Below are 13,492 nucleotides of genomic sequence, written 5' to 3'. Positions count from 1 at the left end.
TAAAATTCTGTCGGGAACCCATCTGGCCTAGGCGCTTTATTATGCTTCATTTGCGTTATAGCATCGAACACCTCTTTCTCAGTGAAAGGGGCAAACAACACCTCATTCTCTTCTAAGTTGAGTTGCGGTATGTCCCCGATCACATTCTCACCAATAGAAACGAAACTTTCTTTGGGTGCTCCGAAAAGTTTCTTATAATATTCAGAAATGTATAGCTTTAGGTTCTCATGTCCTACAATTGTACCCTCATCTTGTTCTAGCTGTATTATCTTTTTCTTTCTATGATTCCCATTAGCAATCAGGTGGAAGAATTGTGTATTATCATCCCCTTGGACAATCTTAGAAACCTTTGCTCTAAGCGCCCATTTCATCTCCTCCTCTCTCATAAGGGCTTGTAACTTATTCTCGGCCTCATTCTTAATATCTCTCTTAGAAGTATTAAGAGGTATGGATTCCGCTTTCACATCAAGTTCATTAATAATTCGTGCCAATCTTTCCTTTTCCACTTTATAGATACCACTTTGGTGTTTGTCCCAGCCTCTCAAAAACTGGCGCATATGTCTGATTTTGTTTTGCCATCTCTCCACACTAGAAGACCCTCGCATGTCTCTAGCCCATTCAGCTGCAATGCGCTCCATGAAGCCCTTCCTCTCAAACCATCCTAGTTCGAAAGAGAAAGTATTTTTGTTTCCCACGTGGGTCGCTTCCCCGGAATCAACCAGTAGTGGGGTATGATCAGAGATGACCCTCTGTAGGGCTTGAACCGTAAACAGCGGAATTTTTTCTTCCCACTCAACACTAGTGAGAACCCTGTCCAATTTCTCATAAGTAGGAATTGGAAAAGAATTGGCCCACGTGAATTGCCTACCAGTGAGGTCAATCTCCCTCAAATCGAGACTTTCAATTATCATATTAAACATGAATGACCATCTTCCATCAAAGTTGTCATTATTTTTTTCCTCTTTTCTTCCAATGATATTGAAATCTCCCCCACCAGAATGGGCAACCTTTCATCCCCACAAATTCTCACCAGATCTGCTAGGAATTCCGGTTTAAGCTCTGGTTGTGCCGCACCATATACGGCCACCAAAGCCCATCCGAAGCTGTCAATTTTTGACCTTACACGAAATTTGACAGCAAAATCACCATGGACCACATTCAGCAGCTCTAAAGTTTCGCACTTCACCCCAAGTAGTATCCCTCCGGATCTCCCCCTTGGAGGTAAACAGTGCCAGTCAAAATCAACCCCCTTGAAATGGTGTTGAGAAACTGGGAGGTGAAATTATCTCTACCCGTCTCCAATAAAGCCATAAAATCTAATTTTTGTTCTGCTGATGTATCGCTAAGGAATCTCCTTTTAGCCAAGTCCGCTAGACCTCTGCTATTCCAGAATATCCCTTTCATATTTCATCATGAAATTTTTTCTTTTGTTTAACTCTCGCACTCCGGCACACCGCCGATGTAGGATAAACCTTCCTCTTCTAGGTTTTTTTGGTTTATCCTTCATCTGCTCAACATGTTGAGCATCTGTGTCATGAGTGGCCTCTAGCTGTAGAGGGGCCACATACCCCTCTGAAACCATATCCTTCTCCTCCACCTCTAAGCCCTCCATGGGGACCAAATCCTCACACAGACTCTGAAGCGCAGTTACTCCAAGATCATTGATATCTGCTTCATTCATGGGTTTTACCGCTGCTAGATGTCGTATTAAATCCACAGCTCTATCTGTCTCTAAGCCTAGTAGATCATTAATTGACTTTGCGGTTTCTATGTCATTACTACTAAGAGAGATCCCTAAGTTATTGGATTTATCAATAATATCATGCTCAGAAAAGTGCAGAATTGAACAACTTGTATTAACTGACATACCTGTATGAGCTTGATGTCTCGAAGCTTGGCGGCCCTCATGGCTCGACCCATCTGTATGTCATCCGCGTCTGGCTGACCCTGGATCCGGTGACAGGACAGTCTGTCACCGGACATAGGGTCTGGATACCCCCAAAAGCGATGACGTCCTCCAGAGCGACTCCGGCCGGCACTCATCGGTTCGGCGCCCTCTCAGAGACTGTCGCTGCCATCTTCCACTGATCCATCTTCAGAGCATGTACCGACGCATCAATTACCAGGCCTGCAGTCAATGCCACCATGACGTCAGACAACGCCACCTCCCTACGCGCATCCATCATCACACATCCATTGCCGAGACCCTGTTGCACCACGCCGCCGAGACTCCACATCGCCAATGCGAACAAGAAACGCCGCTCCACTAGTAAAACAGTAAAACCGTTCACTGGTCCCTCGATCTAATGCACACCTCCAAGAATGACGCCCCAAGGAGGGAACGACACGAGAGCGGCGCCATCATCCGATCAATTGATCAAGGGTTTCCCAAGATGCACAAATCGAACTTACAAGTGTATAGAGCTTCTCAAGATGCACAAATCGAACTTAGATATTTGGCAGAACTCCCCTCACCTTATGCATATCTAAAGAAGATGGAAATCAGAGTCCTTTACAACTGCAACGACAAGTGGATGCATTGGCAACGTACGCTGCTACAAGTGGAGAATAGAGCTTCTCAAGATGCACAAATTGAACTTAGATATTTGGCAGAACTCCCCTCACCTTATGCATATCTATGATTTGTAAATGGCTGATCCCTTTGACTCATCCTTGTGTGGATGCTCCAAGGGTGTTAGATAAGCCTTTCCAAAGATTGCTTTGTTCCCATGCTGGAGCAAACCAGGATTTAGGAGGGGAACAAGATGGTTAAATGTTACTAGTTTTTGTGTGCTACCTTCAATAAGTACTTATTATTCTCCTGCTCAAAGTCCTATTGTAAGCTGGGACCACCTGCAGGTTGCAGATAAGCATAACAACCTTATTTTGCTAGACTCCGATGTTCCTGTTTGCAGTGAAGAATATATGCAGTTTTCTCAGTTTTGTTACATGTCCAAGCTCTTCCGTAAATCTCACTCTTATAAAGAAAATTAAAGTTTGAACGTTGTTTTGTGTTTACATTCATGTGGCATTAAAATGTATTCTTCTCTGCTTTTAATGGTTTTCCTGACTTCATTCTGTCACAAATTGCTGTATTGAACATAGGTTCAAATAATACCATGGAGGAATTTCTTATTGTGTTTTCTTTTGCGGGGTATTTTCTTATTGTCTTTTGACGATTATGACGGCTGTTATTTTGTATCCACATCCATTTATTTCATGACATCTCATTTGGAGATTGCACACATGTTTCTTGGTTTCTGGTTAGGCAATTCACTAGATAAAGTGTTGAATGAAAAATTGTATGGAGACAGGGTGTTCCAGGATTCCATGGCTAAAGAACCGTTTTTTTGGAGGAAAAAGAAGAGCAATCCTCCTTCAGAGTCTTCTAAAGATATTTATATTTTAAAGATGGCTAAAGAAGCAGTTTGTGTACAAAAAACAAAGAGTGTGGATTATGTGAATTGCATGATGTATTGCTGTTCGTGCATAGGCACGTATATATGATGTACAAAGGTGGGCCATGGACCTCAACTATACAAGGAACTATAAGGCGGGCCCAATACATAATATGCACGTAACACATATACTCAACACCCCCCCGCAGTCGAAGAAGCACCGCGGCTGACGCAAAGACTGGACCGGAACTCCTCAAATGACGTCGTAGGCAAGCCCTTGGTCATGATATCGGCAAATTGTTGGGAAGTAGGGACGTGTAAAACACGAATATGGCCAAGGGCCACCTGTTCCTGAACAAAATGAATATCCAACTCAATATGCTTGGTCCGTCGATGATGCACCGGGTTAGCGGAGAGGTAGACCGCCGAGACATTGTCGCAGTAGACCACCGTGGCACGATCGACGGGGCAAGAGAGCTCCTGAAGTAGCTGGCGAAGCCACAAACACTCAGCGACGGCATTGGCCACCGCACGATACTCAGCCGCAGCACTGGGAACAAGAGACCGTAGGCTGCCGCTTGGACGACCACGAGATAAGTGAGGGTCCAAGGTAGACACAATAGCCCGAAGTGGAGCGACGAGTGTCAGGCAGCCCGCCAAGTCTGCGTCGGAGTAGGCGGTGAGGGCGGTGTCGGCGGAGGCGTAAAGCGTAACGCCAAGATCCATAGTGCCACAGATATAGCGGAGAATCCGCTTAACGGCAGCCCAGTGAACGTCTCGAGGAGCATGGGTATGAATACACACCTGCAGCACGGCATACTGGATCTCCGGTCGAGTCAGAGTGAGGTACTGGAGAGCACCAACGATAGACCGATAGAAAGCGGCATCCGAAGCAGGAGAACCATTTGTGGCAGAAAGCTTGGCCTTCGTATCAACATGCGTAGCGGCGGGCTTGCAGTTAAGCATGCCGGCGCGCTCCAGGAGCTCGTGAGCATACTTCCGCTGATGAAGGAAGAAGCCATCAGGACGGCGCACCACCTCGACACCGAGGAAGTAGTACAAAGGACCCAAGTCCTTGATGGCGAACTCAGCGCGAAGACGAGCTGTGAGCTGACTGAGGAGACCATCCGTACATGCCGTCAGGATGATGTCATCGACATAGAGCAGCAAGTAGGCCGTGTCAGAGCCCTGATGATAGACGAAGAGCAAGGCGTCCGACCGGGTAGGGCGGAACCCAAGCTGATGGAGAAACGCCGCGATGCGCTGGTACCAAGCGCGTGGAGCCTGCTTGAGCCCGTACAAGGACCACGAAAGCAGGCACACGTGGTCTGGAAGCGCCGGGTCAACAAACCTGGTGGGCTGCTGGCAGAAGACCTGCTCCTCGAGGTGACCATGGAGGAAGGCGTTGGAGACGTCCATCTGGTGCACCGGCCAAGCATGGGAGACCGCAAGGTGGAGAACCATGCGTATCATGCCGGGCTTGACGACCGGAGCGAAGGTGTCGGTGAAGTCGATGCCAGCACGCTGTCGGAAGCCACGAACGACCCAACGCGCTTTATAGCGATCAAGGGTACCATCAGGATGGAGCTTGTGTTTAAAGACCCACTTCCCGGTAATCATGTTGGCGTGGCGGGGACGGGGAACAAGTTGCCACGTCCGGTTGCGCAACAGGGTGTCAAACTCCTCTTGCATCGCAGCCATCCAGAGCGGGTCACGAAGAGCGGCTCGAACGGAGGACGGCAATGGCGATGGCTCAGAGGTGGACGCGGAGGACGGCAATGGCGATGGCTCAGAGGTGGACGCCGCATGGACGTAGTCATCCGAGGAGTAGCGCGAGCTCGGGCGAAAAACGCCTGTATGAGCGCGGGTGACCGGACTGGCCACAGGCGCCATGGGGGCCGCGGGCGCCGAGGAGGCTAGGGGCGCTGGGGGCGCCGAGGGCGCCGAGGAGGCCGGGGGCGCCGAGGGGCCGCGGGGGGCCCAGTACGCGCCGCGGCTATAGGAGGCGCCGCTTGCGGGGGGCGCGCCTCAAAGCCGGGGGGCGGGCCAAGGGAGGCGCGCGAGGGCCCTAGGAGAGGCGTCGAGGAGCCCGCGTCACCGGTGGCGGGAGGAATAGTCGGGGGTACCTGCTGAAGCGGAAACACATGCTCATCAAAGTAAACGTGCCGGGAGGTGAACACACGGTGGGAGACGGGATCATAGCACCGATATCACTTGGAATTAGAAGGGTAGCCGATAAAGATGCAAGCGACGGATCGAGGTGCAAGCTTGTGAGAAGCAGTGTCGGCAGTGTTGGGATAGCAAAGGCACCTAAAAATACGCAAGTCGTCATAAGACGGAGGCGTACCAAAGAGAAGATGGTGAGGTGCGTAGTTCCACCGTCGGCGGCAGGGTCTAAGGTTAAGAAGAAGTGATGCAGTGGCGAGTGCGTCCGGCCAGAAACGAGGTGGCACGTTGGCATGAAACAGGAGCGTGCGAACACAGTCATTCAGAGTGCGAAGGACGCATTCAGCTCGACCGTTCTGCTGTGAAGTGTACGGACATGTGAGGCAGAAAACGGTGCTGTGATGCGCCAAAAAAGTGCGGGAAGTGAGGTTGTCGAACTCTTTTACGTTGTCTGTCTGAAGCGCAAGGATGGGACGCTCAAACTGCGTGCGGACATATGAGTAAAAAGCCGTCAAGGTAGAGAGTGCATCCGACTTTCTGCGCAAAGGAAAAGTCCACACCTAGTGAGAATAATCATCAAGAATGACCAGATAATACAAATAGCCCGAGTTACTAGGAACCGGAGAGGTCCACACATCGCTATGAATCAACTGAAAAGGAAAAGAAGCAATGGTGGTGGAATTATTAAATGACAGGCGAACGTGTTTGCCGACTCGACAGGCATGACAAGTGTGATCCTCGATCTTATTGCAAGTGAAACTGAAACTCCTAAAAATATGACGAAGTGTGACGGGGTTGGGGTGACCTAAGCGAGCGTGCCAGAGATCAACTCCAGTGGAGAGAGCGACCGGTGCGGTGGTGGTGGATGAGGGCAAATGCACCGGATATAGCTCGCCGGGGCTGTCACATCGGTGAAGTACCATCCTGGTTCGAGCGTCCTTGACACTAAAACCAAACTCGTCAAATTCAACAGTGACAGGGTTTTCATGAGTGAAATAACGAACGGAGATAAGATTCTTAATAAGATGAGGAGACACAAGTAGGTTAGACAAAGATAAAGACGTAGAAGTAGAAGGAAAAGAAGTGTGCCCAACATGTGTGATAGGAAGTGTGGAACCGTCGCCGACAATGATGCGGCGGTCGGTGGAGAAAGAAGTGAAGGAGGCAAGATTACCAAGATGAGCAAACATGTGAGCCGTAGCACCAGTGTCCATGTACCAATCACCACCTCCAGTGTAGTTATTCGGCGTAGGAGCGGCATGCAGCCCGATGAGGAGCACCGGGTCCCAGGGCGCCGGCGACAGGGTCGGTGAGGGAGACGGAGGTGCCATGGGGAAGCCGTAATCACCGCTTAGCTGCGGCGGTGGGTACTCTCCATACGGCTGCGGAGCCGCGTAGTATGCATGAGGTGCGGGAGGGGCGGGAGGCCCGTACGGTGTGGATAGTAGCCCCGGCGGCAATTGCGGTGCCGGGTAGGCCGGATGATTCGTCGAAAAAATCTGCTGGCCCGCTGACGACCCCCACCAATACCCGGAAGACCCATACACAGGCGAAGCTCCGTACGCCCCGTACGTGGATTTTTTTTTCAAAACTATGACCTTTTTTATAGCTAATTCTGAAACTATAGTACCCATTGCCAAAATATCAAAAATATGATCCTGTCGGCCTTGTGGTGGCCGAAGTGGTAGTTTTCGGCCGGAACTAGGCCGAAAAGGACTTTTCGTCCAGCATTAGGCCGAAATGAGCCTCAGTTGGGCCGAAGAGGGGTGGGGTGGGCCGAAAATAGTAGCTTCGGCCAGGCCTAGACCAAAATGGGCCGTTTTCGGCCAGCCCACAGCCGAAAACCTTTTCGGCCAGGCCTAGACCGAAAAGGTCTGGATAAGGCCGATCCCGTCGTCGCCTTCCTCCTCTTGCTCGGTCGCCTCTGTTCTTTCTCGTTCTTCTCTCTAGAGCTCGCCTCTCCTCCCTGATCTCCTCCAATTTGCACTCATTTACACAACCAAGGCACATAATAGATAGATCATAGCATTCTCCACCGGCCTATGGTTTTTTTTCGTTATGGGTTAGTTTTTTGTGCGCTTGGGGGAGGAGCCATGGTGGGGTGGAGGAGGTCCGGTTGGTAAGGAGGTGGTGGTGAGGAGGAGCAGCAGCTGTGGAGGAGGAGGTGGTGAGGAGGAGCAGCAGCTTGTGGGGTGACCGGAGTTAAACCTCCGGCCGTCGAGTGGGCGGTGCTGCCGTTGTCCGGTGGCCGGTGCCGGTGACCGGAAGAGACGCACGCTTCGAAGGTATAACCATGGCGTCACAAATTTTCTCTAAATTGTATAGTTTATTAGTTAGAGTTAATATGTTTGTGGTGGCATTTTAGCGCGTAGTTAGTGTAGCGGGTAATATTAGTGTTCGTTGTGATTAATGAGAAGATGACAATGTCTGACAGGTGAAAATGTCTGAATCAGTAAATTTGAATGTTTACTACGGCGCTGGTAACGTTCGATATAATGAGTTGGGAGTTGATCTTAGCGAGTTTAAAAATGGCGTCATGACACTAGCAGACCCGGACAGACTGGACATTAGACAATTGAAGTACTGGTTGACAACTAGTTTCGGGCTGGATCCCGAAGTATGTTCCGTCAGTATTCACGCATTGTGGACCAAATCTTGTAAAAATGCCAAGTGGGAGTTGATGCCAGTAGATAGGAGCCAACATTGGTTGTCCCTGTTAAGACGCTGCCGAGACCGAAGAATCCACCCATATGCACTTGTGCAACCTGTACCGAAGGAGGAGAATGCCGTACAACTCCACAGGGGGTATGAACCCGACCAAGGCAGTGAAGTGGCTAACGAGATTGTTTTATCCGGGTCACAGCCACAAGATGTGGATGCTAGCCAACCCGAGAAAGAGTCAGACTACGTGCCACACAATGTTCGTGGTCCTGATACTGGGCAGAGTAGCCAGTCAATAATATTAGCTGGTTCTGGTTTTGCTGATGGGGATGAGGAAGGGGATGAAATGCAGAGGGTGATGGAGGAAGAGGACGAGGATGGATTGGTGGAGGAACTGGATTCTGAAAATTCTGAGGATGAAGTGGAGGTACCGATTCCTTATGCATGGGACCAGGACATATCCACCGGCCTTACGGTGAACGATGGCCATGAGAATCCATGGCAGTATAATCTGAACCAAGTACAGATAGGGGCTATGTTTGATACAAAGAAAAAATTGAAGTATGCGGTGATAAAGTGGGCTATGTCTACACAGAGGGTTTTCCGGACACACATATCAAGTCCAACAAACTATACCGTGAAATGTGTTGAAACAAGTTGTCCTGGGAAGGTGCACGGGCACGTGCCGAAGTATGACATCCACTGGGTTGTCACCATTGTCGTCCCACATAATTGTGTGAGGAAGAACCTGCTGGTGAAGCATCCGAACCTGACTTCAAGTCTCATTGCGCAACTCATGTATACTGAGATAGTAGAGAAGAAAGATACGGAAGCAAAACACATCCAGACAGCAGTGAAGGTCAGATGGAATTATGTCATTCCTTATGGGAAGGCTTGGAGGGCTAAGCAGAAGGCTATGGAGGAAAGGTTTGGGACGTTCTTCGACTCATATGATAATATTGTCCGTCTCCTGGGCATACTGAACGAGAGGAATCCCGGCACTTATGTGAACGTACAACACATGAGGTTGCTGAGTATACCAGATTTCAAGGTGTTGAAACGAGTGTTCTTCTCTTTTGCTATGTGCATCGAAGCTTTCCGGCATTGTCCTCCTGTTATATTTGTGGATGTACATTCCTGACCGGTCAGTATAGAGGGCAAATCCTGACTGCTATTGGTGTGGACGGGAACAATCAAATCATCCCACTTGCCATGGCATTTGTGGTGGGTGAGAACTTTCTCAGCTGGGTATGGTTCTTCCGCCAAGTGAAAATTGCCATCGTGAAGGACCGACCAAACGTGTGTGTCATTCATGACAGACATGCTGGTATATTGAAGGCCGTGAAGACACTTCGTAATCCAGCAGATGACGAACCAACACCTTGGAGGGACTTGCAGAGCCGGTGGTGCATGCGCCATCTTGGGGCTAATTTTTTCTCACAGTTCAAGAACAAGCGGTTGATGAACTTGTTCAAAAAATTATGCAAGCAGAGCCAGCAGCGGAAATACGAATTTATTTGGTCAAAACTAGATGAGTTTACTAAGAAGCAGGTCCGTGCAAGGAAGAAAATAGAAGAAGATCAGGTTAAATTAGCAGCACTAGTCGCGGAGCTAGAGGAGCCAGTTGGTCTTTGTGACTTGCCAGCAATTGACCCTCCTAATACTAAGAGAAAGAAGGGAAGGGCAATAAAGAATTTTTCTGAGTGGATAGAGAAAGAGCCTCCAATGAATTGGTCTTTGCTGCATGACACACATGGAGCTAGGTATGGCCACATGACAACCAATCTTGCAGAGGTGTATAACTTTGTGCTGAGAGGGAATAGAGCATTGCCACTCACAGCTATTGTGGAGGCTGTATTCCATGGCACTTTGAGATATTTCAAAGAAAGGCACGAGTTAGAAAAGAAGCATATTGAAGATAATCAGAACACACCTTATTGTAGCCGTGTCATGGAATACATGGCAAAGAAGATAGAGAAAGCAAAGAAGCACAGTGTCAGACTCATAGGGAATCAAGAAAGGAGGTATGAGGTTCAGCTTCCTACCGATGGTTTTGGTTCTGGAAATGAGGTGAAGACACACGAGGTAAAAATTGGAACGGAATTTTATCCAACGTGTGAGTGTACATGCAACAAACCGAAGTTGCTGCACCTACCTTGCTCTCATGTGTTGGCTGCCTGTGGCCAGATTCAGTTGGATGCTATATCCTTCGTGTCCCCATACTATTTAAAAGAGGCAGTGCTCAACACCTGGACAGGCGAGATGACAGGGTTTAGAGTCGTCGGCAATTTCAACAAGGTAAACGACGGTGAGAGAGTATACATCCCGCATCCAGACCTTCGGCGAACAAGTAGGGGCAGACGAAAGGCCCGTCGCATCCGGAACGATATGGACCAGTCTGAAGCTGGTGGAGCAACCAGACAATGTTTGTTATGCGCGGCTTATGGGCATAGGATGAAATATTGTCCTGACCTGAACAAAGATGGTGCTTCCGCATCGACGAGTGCTTCCACATCGACGGCTGCGACAACAGGAGCAAGAGGCGGACGTGGTCGTGGCAGTCGAGGCCGAAGGGGCGGACGAGGAAGAAATAACTCACAAGCTATATAACGTGCCGTAGTGGGTTTTAATATGTAATATGTCAGGACTATGTTTTAATTTGTAATATGTGAGGACTATGTTTTAATTTTTAATATGTCAAGACTATGTTTTAATATGTAATATGTCAGGACTATGTTTTAATTTGTAATATGTGAAGACTATGTTTTAATATGTAATATGTCAGGACTATGTTTTAATTTGTAATATGTCAGGACTATGTTATAATCTGTAATATGTCAAGACTATGTTTTAATATGTAATATGTCAAGACTATGTTTTAATTTGTAATATGTGAGGACTATGTTTTAATATGTAATATGTCAGGACTATGTTTTAATTTGTAATATGTCAGGACTATGTTATAATTTGTAATATGTCATACTATGTTTTATTTGCACCTGAGATTTGTTGTTTGAATTGCAGATATGTCTTCGTATCCGTTGCTTAATGGTAACATCGATAGAAAGCACCGGGGCCCTCTTATGGAAGCGGGCAACAACTTAGACGTGTTGGTCATTCGTACCCCAAAGACTAACTGGCTGATACACGATTCATGGGTTGATAGGTATGTGTGCATATAATGGAGACCATATAATGACTTACTATGTTTGACATACTTTTCATAACCGCTAACAATCTCTTTATTTTGTAGGTTAAGTTGGGCTGGACTTCTACCCTTGGCACGGCTGGTTGAGGGTACATTGGATGAGTGGATTGATGGTCCGGACTTAGATGAGGCAGGTGAACCATTGCAGTTACACAAGAGGCAAGTGAGACGTTTCTCTTACGACAAGTCACTCCTTACCTGCTTAGTAGATAGATGGAGACCAGAAACACATACGTTTCACTTTCCTTGGGGAGAGATGGCGCCTACTTTACAGGATGTGTCTTACTTGTTGGGATTACCTCTGGCCGGTGCTGCCATAGGTCCCTTAGAGGCAGAATCTGGGTGGCAAGCAGCGATGCAGACCCGTTTTTTGGCTGCAGTCCCGACTGCTAGGGCTATAGACAACGATCCTCATGGACCTCTTTTTAGATGGTTGAGCCAGTTTCAGGTAACCATCATGGCCACTTAAACAAATGTTGCTTTTTAGTTGTCTGATGTTCATACAATTATTACGTTTCTATGTAGATTGTCTCGTTAGGACATCCCGACGTTCAGTTGTCGGAGGCTCAGATTGACCGGTCCCTAGAGGCATATATTCTTTGGCTATTCGGCAAGACAATGTTTACGGAGAACCACGTGACCACTGTCGATGCATGACTCATCGGTATTGCACGAGAGATAGCTGACGCACGTTGCCCTGCGGATATTCTACAGAGGAGTTTTGGTTCTGCTGTGTTAGCGGCTACGTACAGAGGCCTGTGCAAAGCTTGCTTGTTGAAGTCTAGAAAATCTAGTCTTGTTGGATGTCCATTATTGTTGCAGCTTTGGTCATACGAGAGGTTCCCTATTGGACGACCCTATGTCTACATTGATAAACCTTTTGGTTTGGAGGACTTAGCTGGGACTTATGTGCCTGCTATCGGCGACTTACCTACTATGGGATCTGTTTGGACATGGCGAGAGGTACTTTTATATTAAGTAACAATTAATTCAATTATTTCTTGCCATTCAATAGTATTACTAATGCTTATTTGTTGTCATGCACAGAGACAGTTTGCGCATACTCAGGTTAGGGGATGCTACCCGTCCTTCATGGCGCAGTTTGATAGTTTGCACGAGGATCAAGTTATTTGGGAGCCATACTCGCCTCAGGCTATATCATCGAGGTACCCAGTTGGGATTTCTGGATTGTGCACTAGAGATCGGCACTTTTGGATGACCAAGGCCAAGTTGGTGTTCGACGTGACGGTTGAGGAGATGTCTCTTCATAGGGTGATGAGACAGTTCGGTCTATATCAACAGCCTGCGATTCCAGATATTCCACACTTGCCAGACCACATGCGCAAGTAAGTACTAATACTATTTTAGTTGGCAGCTCTGCATTCATAATATACCTAATCATGTATCGCGCATGTCAATCTCAGGGACAGTCGCCTAGGAGGAAACAAGTCCATGGCTTATTGGCGAGAGAGCATTACCCCTTACGTTGACGAATGGACTACCACTGCGACAAATATCTGGGGTGAGGTTCGGCCCTTTAACTGGGAAATGTTCGGGTTGTATCTGCAGCGTTACCGGCATACAACGAGGATCTACTTGGTTCCATCAGCTGCTACTGATCAGATCGAAGCCCCTCTCACCAGCGATATGTACCCAACTGCCTCTGTTGTGGGAACCAGACACCACGCGGTAAATGCCTTGGTTCTCATATGTTAAGTCTTTTGTTAATCTGGACATATTCGCTTGGTTGTCTATTCATGGTGTCTATCATACAACGAGCATATAATTGGTTCATTCTTTGTGTACAGGGTGACTTGACACTACAGGCGCGAGAGGAGGTTTCCGCTTTAATGCGGCGCTTTCAGAGGGGAGAAACTATCCCACCGCGAGAGGGCGTCTCATGGTTGAGGCGTCTTGATGACAAGCTACGCGGGATTTACGCAGCTGTTACGTGTAGACGGACTTCGGATGTTGCACTTCCTCCTCCAGCACATCGTCCGCCACGACCCTCTGTGCACCGTTCAGAACCACGACCCTCTGTGCACCGTGCAGAACCTCA

This window comes from Triticum urartu, chromosome 3A (genome assembly GCF_056163025.1).
Source record: "Triticum urartu cultivar PI428250 chromosome 3A, HENAU_Tu73, whole genome shotgun sequence".
In the NCBI taxonomy this organism is placed as follows: Eukaryota; Viridiplantae; Streptophyta; class Magnoliopsida; order Poales; family Poaceae; genus Triticum; species Triticum urartu.
Note: the sequence above shows the minus strand (reverse complement) of the source record.